Source organism: Hyaena hyaena, unplaced genomic scaffold, assembly GCF_003009895.1.
Source record: "Hyaena hyaena isolate Hyena2069 unplaced genomic scaffold, ASM300989v1 scaffold_16, whole genome shotgun sequence".
Classification (NCBI taxonomy): Eukaryota; Metazoa; Chordata; class Mammalia; order Carnivora; family Hyaenidae; genus Hyaena; species Hyaena hyaena.
Window position 1 is genome coordinate 2,043,608 of NW_024080650.1, and position 12,893 is coordinate 2,056,500.

A 12,893-nucleotide genomic window follows, 5' to 3' on the forward strand; every position below is an offset into this window, starting at 1 on the left:
ATATATCACGTGAGATCGCTCACTTAAGGTTTTAAATCATATGGTCAATACTGTATGTGATGTGGGCTTACGGGAATAGAAACCTGTGATTCAAAAGTAAAAATACGGATGCAGGGTTGCCTCTGGGAGAGAAGGAAAGGACACTAGTAAAGAACACAGAGTATCTGAAATGTTTTCTTTTCTTTAAAAGGAAGGAAGACCTAAAGCAAAGACAACAGCATGTTTAGATGTATTAAATCTGAGTATCTGGCTTTTGAGTGTTCATCCTTTCATTTTTTTTACATTTTAAATTTCACAATTAAAAAGCAAACTCTTAACATGGGATACACAAAACAGACACACAAAAACTGGTACAAGTAGGTGCCTGCTGAGAAGGGAGCTGCAATCGGACAAGGAGGGAGACTTAACTGCCTCGACTGTCCTCAGTACCTCCTAAATTTTTTTCCATGTGTATCTATTATCTATTTTTCTTCAGTTACAAATAAATTTGACGTCCTCATCACCTCCAATCCCACCTCCCTCTTCGGGGGATTTTCATTTACGATCAGCAAGGCCACTGAAGAGGCAATGGAGATTCCAGACTCCTGACTGGCTACATTTGAGCTGTCATCTCAAGAGGCCATTTCACCTGTCCCTCTCCAAGGGTCGCGCCCCTTCTAAGACCCTCCCTTCTGTGAAAACACAAATGGATTTCCGTAAACCAGGGAACAAGAAGCAGTTCTCCTGTGACCATGGCAGGAAAACGTAGAATCTGTTACAACAGTCCACAGAGACCATCAGTGGGATTGCCTCATTTCCTTTGGAATAAAGTGGGCAGAGATGTATTCAGATAGCTACAATTTCTCAATACTCAAGGAGGTAGGGCAGGAAGCTGAGGGAGTATTTATCTATGACCTTTTAACGAAGAAGCAGAAGTCATGGTGGAGAGGCGGAGGATGGAACTGGAGAAAAGAGGAGTGAGCAGATGACAGAAGGAACAACAACAAAAAGTCAAGGGTCTGGCTGAGCCCAGAACTTGTACATGGGTGACAGACAGAGTCACTCCAATACCTGGTTTCTCTCCAGCAGAGCGTGCCGGACAAAAAAGAAGAAACAGGAAAAACACACAGAACTTACAACAGCAGGACTGTGCCACTGAGGAAGGCTGCGAAGTCACCTAGACAATTCAGTGAGGAAACCAAGATGTCAGCAAAAGGACCATCCCGTGACTCCCTGTAGAGTCAAGAGCAGGTAAAAAGGGCGAGGAAGGGAGGAGGGAGCCAGAGAGCACCGGAGTGCCTGAGGATCAAGAACTAGTAGGCAAGAATGAAAGGGATCTTGGGAAGGACAGGATGTATGCAGAGAAGAGGCTCTCGAGCTCAAGGTTCCACACGTGTCATCTGAGAGAGGCAAGGCCCAGGAAAGTGGAAGTAACTGGAAATAAAACTCCCAAAGAAAATCCTGTGAAGGGAGGGGGAGTTTCAGAGGCAGGATGAGCCAACAACTCAGAGAAGATGTTAGAAGACACAGTAGGAAGAAAAGGAGCAAGCCAGGAGCCAACATTCTCAAGGAACATTAGGAATGGTCAAGATTCCTAATAATGTTGGTAGATGAAGGTGAAAAGGAGAGGGGAGGGTGGGGCCACAGACTGGGGCGGCCTTGAAAATGGCAGGCATCGTAAAGGTAAAATGAAGGCTGGAGGTCACCACCTGGAAGGATGGTGGATCTGGAAGGATGGATCATCCACGGAATTCCTATTCACATTTGAGATCTCTGGTTAAATTACCAATTCCTCAGAAAATCCTTCCCGGACACCTCAAAATCCAAATCAAACCACACACCTCGCTTTGCCGTTCCCTCCAAAGCAACAACCCCAATTCATACCAAGGATCCCTCATTGTTCAAATGTATGCTCTTCTTGAGTTCACGCAATGAGAAATCCACAGTTTTCTGAATCTACTTGGTTCCTAGGCTTTGGCAACTTGAGAGAATGAAGGGTATACCTAAAATTTACCCAGAAAGCCACCAGGTCAGGAAAGCTTCTGGTTCTCTGGTAAACTGGAGGTAGTAAGGTAGTTAAGGTAAAACACCTTAACTATACACACTTGAAAATAGTCTGCTTGGGGGGCGCCTGGGTGGCTTAGTCGGTTTAGCGTCCAACTTTCGCTTAGGTCATGATCTCGCAGCTTGTGGGTTCGAGCCCCGCGTCGGGCTCTGTGCTGACTGCCAGCTCAGAGCCTGGAGCTTATTTCAGAGTCTGTGACTCCCTCTCTCTCTGACCCTCCCCTGCTCACACGGTCTCTCTCTCTCTCTCTCCTAGAAATAAATAAAACATGTAAAAAATTTAAAAAAAAAAAAAAAGAAAATAGTCTGCTTGGGGGCATCTGGACAGTTTAGTCACTTAAGTGTCTGACTCCTGAAGCTCAGGTCATGATCTTACGGTTTGGGAGTTTGAGCCCCCCATCAGGCTCTGTGCTAACAGTGTGGAGCCTGCTTGGGATTCTCTCTCTTCCTCTCTGTCCCTCTCCCACTCACTCTCAACTTCTCTTTCTCAAAATATAACTAAAAATAAATAAATCAATCAAATAAACATTTTTTAAAAAGTAGTCTGCTTGGCTGTAAGAATTCCAAGTACCGTCAAAATTTCTTTTTATTTTTTAATTTAATGTGATTCTCACTGTATTGCTGATGGGAATATAATTATATATAAGCTTTCTTATAAAACATGTGAAAATCTAAAAGGGCAAACAAAATCAAAATCTACTGCTTATAAATCGTTCAAAAAAATCTTAACATTACTGAATAATTGCTTAACATCCCTTCAATAGGCAGGCACTTGATTTAACTGCTGGTGGGAATAATAATTGGCTTAACATTTCTAGGCGGTCATTTAACAACATCAAAAGCTATAAAAATACACACAGCCCCTGACCCAACAATTCTACTCTTAAGGAATTTAACAAAATAATTAAAATAGGCTCAATTTTTCATTATGAGAATGTTCACCTAAATGAGTACACAGAATAATCCAGAACTGGAGGAGAAAACATTAACGTTTAAACTGGTTAGTTAAATTATGGATACAGTCTTAGAATATTGTGGGAACTTAAAACTTGGGAACAGAAGTACTCACAGACAACAAAAGATAATGTGTTGAGTGTGTCACTGAAACGAGGGAAGGGCGGGTTACAAAACACACTGAACACTTCCACACAGACACATGGAAAACAAGAGAAACACCAGTGTTTTGTGATTACCTCCAGATGATAGGATTATGACTTTTGGCTCTTATTTTTCTACAGCGTATTTCGTTTTAAAAATTTTGTTCTTTAAAGTAATCTCTACACCCAATGTGGTGCTCAAACTCACAACCCCAACATCGAGAATCGTATGCTGTATCGACTAAGTCAGCCAGGAACCCCTATTTTAATTTTTACACCTTAAGTCACTGCCTAAGGACAATACTAAAATAAACATGCAGGCAAGACAAATTAGGAGAAAATAAGGCACTCAAATTCTCGAAACGAGATGCTTAGCCCTTCATTTCCAAGGACTTGTTGACAGAAGCTGAGTAACTAAAGAAACAAAAGGTGTGGTCAGAAGGGAGGCACTCTAAACGCTCTGCAAACCCGTGGACTTGAGAGGCACCTGAATTTCCTATAGTTCCTCACAGCCCTGTATTCTCTTCAACTTCTTCCAAAGACTGTTTTCATCTAAAGACAGACAGTGAGTGCTGTACTGTACTTATGCACATGTTCCTAGGTAAAATTCTTCATTTTAAAAGAAATGAGAAGGGGCACCTGGGTGGCTCAGTCGGTTCCACGCAGGTCATGATCTCACGGCTTGGGAGTCTGAGCCCTGCGTGGGGCTCTGTGCGGACAGGTCGGAGTCTGCTTCAGATTCTGTGTCTCCCTCTCTCTGCCCCTTCCCCAGCTCACACTCTGTCTCTCTCTCTCTCTCTCTCTCAAAAATAAACATTTTAAAAATTTAAAAAGGAAAAATAAAAGAAATGAGAAATATTTGCTGGACCCTAAAAAAAGGGGGGGGGGGGCACGAAGTAACGAACAGAATTATTGAAACACTATACTGTACACCTGAAACTAACATAACACCGTATGGCAAATACACTGGAATTAAAGTTAAAAAGTTAATTTAAAAACAAAAAAGAAGAGGGACGCCTGTGTAGCTCAGTCCATGGAGCATCCAACTCTTGATTTCCACTGAGGTCATGATCTCCCATGGTGGGCTTGAGCCCTGCAATGGGGCTCCGCACTGTGTGCGCAGAAATTTTCTCTCTGCCGCTACCTGCTCGTGACCTCACCCTCTCCCCCTCACAAAATAAATAAACTTAAAAAGTAAAATGAGAACTATTCAGTGGACCCTAAGCTTCAATCTATTATAATATAAAACTACATTTCTACATTTATATTATATATAATGCAAAATGTATATTTAAAATATTTTCAAGTATATATAAACATAATATTAGATTATATTTTTAATAAGTTAATATTTATATCTAAAATTATAAGCTATAAAACATTTGTGATTCTTGGGTAAAAGATAAAACTAGTTTAAAAATTTATATGCACATATATATATTTTAAGTACATTAAGTTTTTTTTCCTTCTCAAGCCAGGAAATGCAACAACATCTAGAAAATACTGCCTACCAAGCAAATTAATTGAACTGGTTCAGAACCATTTTCCAAGCAATGGAAAACCTCTCAATTTGACAGGGAAAAAAATGAGAAAGGGAAGTTGAAAAAAGCATCATTTGATGATGAGTATATGCTATTATTACATAGCCCATGAATACAAGTGGCTTGTGTTATGAAATACCCAAAAATCCAAAAGCTTACAAGTTGAAAACACTACTTAATGGTACATAAAAACAATGTGGGTCTTGAGCTGTGCCACCCAACCCAAGAGCCACCAGCCCCATGGGACTCCTGAGCACTTGAACTGTGATCAGCCCAACTGAGATGTGCTGTTAAGTATAAAATACACGTCGAACTCCAAAGTCTTACTATGGGGGGAAAAAGCACATCAATAATTTTATGTTATGTGAACCGGTAATTTTTTAATACATTAGGTAATAAAATCTATTACCAAAATTAATTTTACCTACTTTTTACTTTATTTAATATAGCTACTAGGAAAATCACATAGGTGATTCTCATTATAACTGGACTGAACAGCACTGGTCTAAAGAAAGCAGATACCCGGAAAAGAGAAAAGAGATACTGCAGAGTACACACGACCATGGTCATCCCGATCAGACTTCCATCCAGAGAGTGTGTCCTGACAGTTTCACTTTACAAACACACATACAACACAGGCAAAGCCATGTATCTCAGCCCGAACATCCGAACAAGCACTGTACTACTATGCTACACTCCCAGCTCTGTAGCCTGCCCTCTGATGGAGGGGAGCAGGTGCCATAACTTAATTTCTCACACTCACAGCACCAGGAGGGAGGGAGCCAGATGTGAGAAAGGCAAAAGCAGAAATCCACGTGCTCACATCGAGCAGGAGCTAAAAGGTCATAAGAGGACCTGGGGGTCTCCCCGCTGGAAGCTCAGAACCAGCACAAGAAACCCACATACAGCTAACGGGGTCTCTCCAGGGGGCTCAAATCCAGAGGGGCTCTAGAACTACTGAATTGCCAAGTTCTGGTTTTGTACGGCAAAACTAAAATACGTGTATAAAAAAAATATCATTAAAAGGAATGGGACGAATTTATTGATGAAATTTTTCCATACCAAACAGAAAGTCAGCAAAGGACTCAGGCAATTTATCAACAGCTGGTCTTAATCCAACACTAACACATTGATTTTATAACATAGCCCACAGAAAAGGCCAGAACTGTTCTACTGTGCTTGGAACCCCTTCGTAGTAACGGTTTCATAGAAACCATCTTCCTTCCTTGCCTTCTTATGCAAGCTCTGTGATCATCAGTGTTTACATAGGTTTTTGAGAGTACCCGCTTTTTCCTGTAAATATTTAATTCTCTTGTTGCTACCGATCGAACTATAAACAATGCAGCATTTTATATAACGTGTTTAGTTTCAAGAAAGTGGGACATTGACGTCAATAGCACACAGTCTGTAAACCAAAATCACCAGACAGAGACTCTCAGAAATCAGCCACCAATAAAACAGATTTCTCCTCATGGCTGAAAGTTTTTGATCCAGTTTCTATCCGAGTCCCTCCACATCTATGGATCAACTTCTAAAACATGCCTGAATCAGAGCTGGGCATGTGGTCTGCAGGCTCCAAGCACCGGGCAGAGCTGGTATTCTTGGCTATGAATGCTCAGTGAACGATCACCTGTATGCTCTTGGTAACAAAGATGAAAGGTACTAACTAGCAAACCTTTTTTCTCAGTGCAGTAAGCTGAATATTTAGGATCTGTACTGAAAAAGAAAAGGATAAACCAACCATTTGGCTAGTTTCCTGAACTGCCAAAAGTCTCAGCACTGAGATGGAACTGGATTATATGTGAAGCCATCTGCCATCTCGGTGGACAGATTGGGACAACGAGTCAATTATAGAGACATGATAGATATTTCCCGAATTGTGCACGAGCACAAGGAGAAACAGGAGCTCAACAGCACCTGAAACGGTCAGAAATGAATTTGGGAAAATGGGATTTGGGGTCAGCCTTTAAGGAGGGAAAGTCCTGAGTGGAAGGCCACCTTGGAGACCAAGGCAGGTAGGAGTACAGCGAGCCTCTAGGCTATGAAAACGGCTTAGCCACAGCTCACGATGGGAAAACACCTTTCAGGGTCAAAGGAGTCTCAAATGCCCAGTGTAAATGCAACGTGGCTTTATGAAACATCAGTTTCTGGGCAGGTGAGAAGAGGAGAGCTAGTCCACCACTGGAGAATCTCAACACGGAAGGTGAAGAAGCTACTGTGTTAATCCAAGTATAAGGATCTTGGCAACTGGGATGACAAAAGGGACAGAGTCAGTGATTTAAAAGAGAAAAAAATCAAAGATTGGCTGTGAAAGAGCACCTCTAGAAAAAGAACAAGAGTGTCTCCTTTAAATAAGTAAGGAAATGGGCTCGACAAGGCAAGTAACGAACAAGGTCTGGACGTGAATTTGAGCTGGCAGTGGCAGGTACATCTGATAAGTGCCCACCGAAGACCAGAGATTTGAGAGAAAAGCTCTGTGCACAAACAGAGCAGAGAAAGATGTGTCAACTGAAATCTAGAGATGGTGACAGAAACTCTGAGAGCCGGGAGACCATGTATTCTGCAGGTATTCCCAGACAGAACGGTTTTCATCTCACCTCCTTCATGGTAATAAATACTACTTTTAGGGAAGTGTCATATAAAGGCCCCAAACAGGCAAATTAATGTTGAAAAAGAAAACCAAAACTAGAGGCATCACAATTCTGGACTTCAAGCTATATTACAAAGCTGTAATCATCAAGACAGTACGGTACTGGCACAACAACAGACATGTAGAGGGACGCCTGAGGGGCTCAGTTAGTTAAGTGTCTGACCCTTGGTTTTGGCTCAGGTCATGATCTCACAGTTTCATGGGTTCAAGCCCCGCATCAGGCTCCACACTGGCAGTGCGGAACCTGCTTGGGATTCTGTCTTCCTCTCTCTCTGCTGCCTCCTCACTTGCATTGTCTCTGTCTCTCAAAACCATATAAATTTTTTAAAAATTATTTAAAAAAAAAACAGACACATAGACCGATGGAACAAAATAGAGAACCCACAAATACACAGCCAACCAATCTTCAACAAACCAGGAAAGAGTTTCCAATGGAAAAAAGACAGTCTCTTCAGCAAATGGTGCTGGGAAAACTGGACAGCAAAATGCAGGAGAATGAAACTGGACCACTTTCTTAGCCATACACAAAAATAAATTCAAAATGGGGCACCTGGGTGGCTCAGTCAGTTAAGCGTCTGACTTCGGCTCAGGTCATGATTTCATGGTTCGTGCGTTCAAGCCCCACGTCGGGCTCTGTGCTGACAGCTAGCTCAGAGCCTGGAGAGGGCTTCAGATTCTGTGTCTACCTCCCTCTCTGACCCTCCCTTGCTCATGCTGTATCTCTCTCTCTCTCTCTCTCTCTCTCAGAAATAAACATTAAAAACAAACAAAAAAAAATTCAAAATGGATGAAAGACCTAAGTGTAAGACAGAAAGAAAACCATCAAAACCCTAGAGGAGAAAACAGCCAACACCCTCTTTGACCTTGGCCGCAGCAACTTCTTACTACACATGTCTCCAGAGGCAAGGGAAACAAAAGCAAAAATGAACTATTGGGACTTCATCAAGATAAAAGCCTTCTGCACAGTGAAGGAAACAATCAACAAAATTAAAAGACAACCTACTGAATGGGAGAAGATATTTGCAAATGACATATAGGATAAAAGGAACTCATCAAACTCAACACCCAAAAAACAAATAATTCAGCGAAGAAATGGGCAAAAAACATGAACACTTATCCAAAGAAGACATCCATATGGCTAAGAGACACATAAAAAGATGTTCAACATCACTGATCATCAGGGAAATACAAATTAAAACTACAATGAGATACCACCTCATACCTGTCAGAATGGCTAAAATGAGCCTGGGTGGCTCAGTCGGTTGGGCGTCTGACTTTAGCTCAGGTCATGATCTCACAGTTCATGGGTTCGAGCCCCGCGTCAGGCTCTGTGCTGACAGCTAGCTCAGAGCCTGGAGCCTGTTTTGGATTCTGTGTCTCCCTCTCTCTCTGACCCTCCCCTGCTCACGCTGTCTCTCTCTCTCAGAAATAAATAAAACATTTAAAAATTAAAAAAAAAAACAAAAAGAATGGCTAAAATTAACAACTCAGGAAACAAGTGTTGGCAAGGATGTGGAGAAAGAGGAATGCTCTTACAGTGTTGGGAATGCAAGTTGGTATAGCCACTCTGGAAAACAATATGGAGGCTCCTCAAAAAATTAAAAATAGAACTACCCTAGGACCAAGCAAATACACTACTAGGTATTTATTCAAAGGATTAAAAAAATGCTGATTCGAATGAGCACATGCACCCCAATGTTTGTAGCAGCACTATCAACAATAGCCAAATTATGGGAAGAGCCCTATGCCCATCTATACACACACACAAAAGAACACTACTCGGTGATGAAAAAGAATGAAAACTTGCAACAACGTGATGGAACTAGAGTATATTATCCTAAGCAAAATAAGTCAGTCAAAGAAAGACAAATATATGATTTCACTCATATGTGAAATTTAAGAAACAAAATAGATGAACAGGGGAAGGGAAGGAAAAATAGGAACAGAGAGGGAGGCTAACCATAAAAGATTCTTAAATACAGACAAACTGAAGGTTGCTGGAAGAGTGTCAGATGACGGGTATGGGCTAAATGGGCAATGGGCATTAAGTAAGGCACTTGTTGGGATGAGCTGTTGTAATATAAGTGATGAATCACTAAATTCTATTCCTGAAACTGTTATTACAGGATATGTTAACTTGGATTTAAATAAATATAAATTTTTAAAAAAGAACGTATTACAGGGGCGCCTGGGTGGCTTAGTCGGTTGAGCATCCGACTTTCGTTTAGGTCATGATCTCGCGGTTCGTGGGTTCGAGCCCCGCGTCGGGCTCTGTGCTGACTGCCAGCTCAGAGCCTGGAGCCTGTTTCAGTCTGTGACTCCCTCTCTCTGACTCTCCCCTGCTCGCGCTGTCTCTCTCTCTCTCTCCTAGAAATAAAACATTTAAAAAAAAAATTTTTTTTTTAAAAGAAAAAGAACGTATTACATACAATTTGATGATGGCTTAAGAAAACAAACAACTTGGGGCACCTGGGTGGCTCAGTCAGTTGAGTGTCTGGCTTCAGCTCAGGTAATGATCTCACGGTTCGTGGGTTTGAGCCCCGCGTCAGGCTCTGTGCAGCCAGCCAGCTCAGAGCCTGGAGCCTGTTTCGGATTCTGTGTCTCCCTCTCTCTCTGACCCTTGCCTGCTCATGCTGTCTGTCTGTCTCTCCCTCTCCCTCTCAGAAATAAACACAACATAAAAAAAAAAAAAATTTCCCTTAAAAAACAAAAAGTGGAAGAAATCTACAAATGTTCACAGCGGTGTCATTTGTTGGTAGGATCAATGGTCTTCCTAAATTCTTGGAATTTCCCATTTTTTAATAGCAAAGTATGGACTTTTATTAGAAAATGAAAATAAAATTTTTTTAAAAGGAACAATCCCCCTTTTAGCATTTATAAAAGCTCTTGTAAATGTATACCTAAATGAATTTCACAATATGTAAGTTAAAAGTTAATAAAAGTACCACTGACATAACCTTCTATACCCACCATACTGAATACATTTAGTTTTGACAAGACAACCTGTTTGTGAGAATGCTTACTAGTAGGAGGATAAATTCTTACAGCTTCCCTAACAAGGACAATTTATCAAAATTAAAAAACTAAAAAATCATAAGCACTATACCCAACAGTTCTACTGCTAGAAATTTATTTGTGGGTATTCTCCCTAAAATACATACAAGAAATTTCACTGCAGTACTGTTTGTAATAGCAAAAAAAATGAAAATAACCCAAATCCCCATCAAGCCTTGGGATAGGAGAGGGTGAGAGGAAATGTAACATAAATGTGCTTATTTAGCCTCACTACTTAAACCGCAGAATGCTTGAAAAAGAAAGAACAGGTCTTCAATCTCTTTACTCCCAAGGTTCACACCTGTGACCCAGACACGGAGGCTCAAAGGCAACAGGTATTCAAATGTTGGCTGATTTTTTTTTTAGGGTGTAATAATTTATTCTGACTTTAGCAGCCCTACCACAAAAAGCTCCTTATTTCATATGTGTAAGGATATGTGATGACCAGTTTCATGTCCTTGCTTTATACAAAACTTCAGTTTCAGAAACACTTGCCTTTGCTGACTTAAAAAAGCCAAAGTCATGTAAAGGAAAATGAAAATGTTTACCTCATGCCTTATCATTATTACCTGTAAGTGGCAAGACTTTGCCCACCTTCTACTTTAACCTACTTAACAAGGAATTTGGCCTACAGCAGCCCATTACCTTATCGTTAGCATTAACCGAACAATTAATTATTCCCAGGATTGCATTTAGATCTTTGGTGACATGTACCAAGGGCGAGGTCAGGCACAAATAAATTCTAACACTAAAGGGCTGTCAGCACAACTGCATCATGAAATGCAGAACAAAAAAGATTAGGTTTCAGACGCACCTAAATGCCATGACGCAGACCTGTCCATATGCTTTCCTTTACAAGCCGCTGAGCTGCATTTCCTGGTGCTGCTGAGGTCGAAGCTCGAAACCACAGGGTGATCCCGGTTAGCAGAGCCAAGACCTAGCTAGAGAAAAACAGATGATCAATAAAAACAGAGTAATAATAAACCTAGCAGGAGGCACTCTGCATGAATGGAGGCTACTTCTCACTCAGCTGTGCCCAATCCTAAAACGTGCTCCATTACTCCCTCATCCTTTTTTTTTTTTTTTAAGAGAGAGAGAGAGACAGCGTGAGCAGGGGAGGGTCAGAGAGAGAGGGAGTCACAGACTGAAACAGGCTCCAGGCTCTGAGCTGGCAGTCAGCACAGAGCCCGATGCGGGGCTCGAACCCACGAACTGCGAGATCATGACCCAAGCGAAAGTCGGACGCTTAACCAACTAAGCCACCCAGGCGCCCCGTTTTACTCCCTCATTCTTAAGGAGCATCTAGGAGTCCCCAGCCCATCCCTGGGCAGGATCACAAACTGCACCTTCAATCCCTTCAAAACTGACTCTCCATGTGCACACAATACATTGTGAGATGGTATTTTAGAGTATCTGGAAAAAGAAATTTTGTACTTAGTTGGGGGTTTTTTCCTTGATAATTTTTTAAACTTCACATTCCCTGGCATAAGGCCTCGATTTACAAAAAATAAAAATAAAAATTTCTTAAAAAAAAAAACAAAAAGCTTCTCTAGCGTTCAGTATGTGCCAAGCACTGTACTATGCATCTGTTAAAATTAATAAAGGGAAACCTCACTAAAGTGGAGTGGGGAAGAGAGTAAGGGAAGTTGGAAGGGGGAAGCCAGTACCAATCAGTCAATTACAGGAAGCTGTCAATTACAGACCCCAACAGAAGAATGTCTACAGGCCCCAACACAGAAAGATGTACACTGCAGCTCTACAAGAAACTGGCTACCCTTACAGCTCAGCCAATGACAAACCACCATTAGCCTGAATTAGTGTCCTACTCCAATGGGCTGTTGTTCAAAACAATCCCTCCCAACTTTCTCCTTCTGTAAAAGATAACCCTCTTTGTTGGACTTGCCTATGGCTTTGTCACAGCTTCATGCCTGGGAGTTGTATTTCTTGATTACTCCCAATACTTTTTTCCAGCAAAAATGGGAGTAGTAAGTTATTTTACAAGTTTTTTGTGTTTTTTTTTTTTTTTAAGGTTACTTATATGTAGAGAGACAGGAAGCAGGGGAGAGGCAGAAGGAGAAAGAGAATCCCAAGGCTGTCAGCACAGAGCCCAACGCAGGGCTCAGTCTCACCAACTGTGAGATCATGACCAAGATTAAGACTCAGATGCTTAACCGACTGAGCCACCCAGGCACCCCTAAAATAACTTGTTTTTAAGGTTAACCTTATTTGATGAGTGTATGTGGGATCCAGAAGACCACCAACAACTCAAGGCCGGTGAGCAAACACATACCCATGCTGACAGAGCTACCTGAGCTCACTGCTTTCTTGCCCGCCTGAAAATTTGAGGGCAACTCTTCTGGATTCCGAGCTCCACTCTCTGTTTTAAGTTCCCCAGGTATTCAGAATCTGTTTTAAAGCTTGGTCATTTATAAGAACAGTCATTTGGTCTTTGGTCCGGCTCCTGTTAGGAACCAGACTATTCCTAATAAAACTCTGCCACTCCTTGGC

General features: G+C 41.6%; 1 protein-coding gene across 3 annotated transcripts in view; it reads right to left on the bottom strand.

Annotated features, from left to right (window-relative positions):
• Positions 1-12,893, bottom strand: part of SLC23A2 (solute carrier family 23 member 2) — a 133,276-nt gene that overhangs the window by 96,925 nt on the left and 23,458 nt on the right. For 2 of the 3 annotated variants that reach the window (XM_039224187.1, XM_039224199.1), the window contains exon 2: positions 11,200-11,326. The gene's annotated coding sequence lies outside the window, so the exon portion shown is untranslated. The remainder of the gene's footprint in view (positions 1-11,199; positions 11,327-12,893) is intronic. The other variant, XM_039224195.1, reaches the window with a different exon arrangement.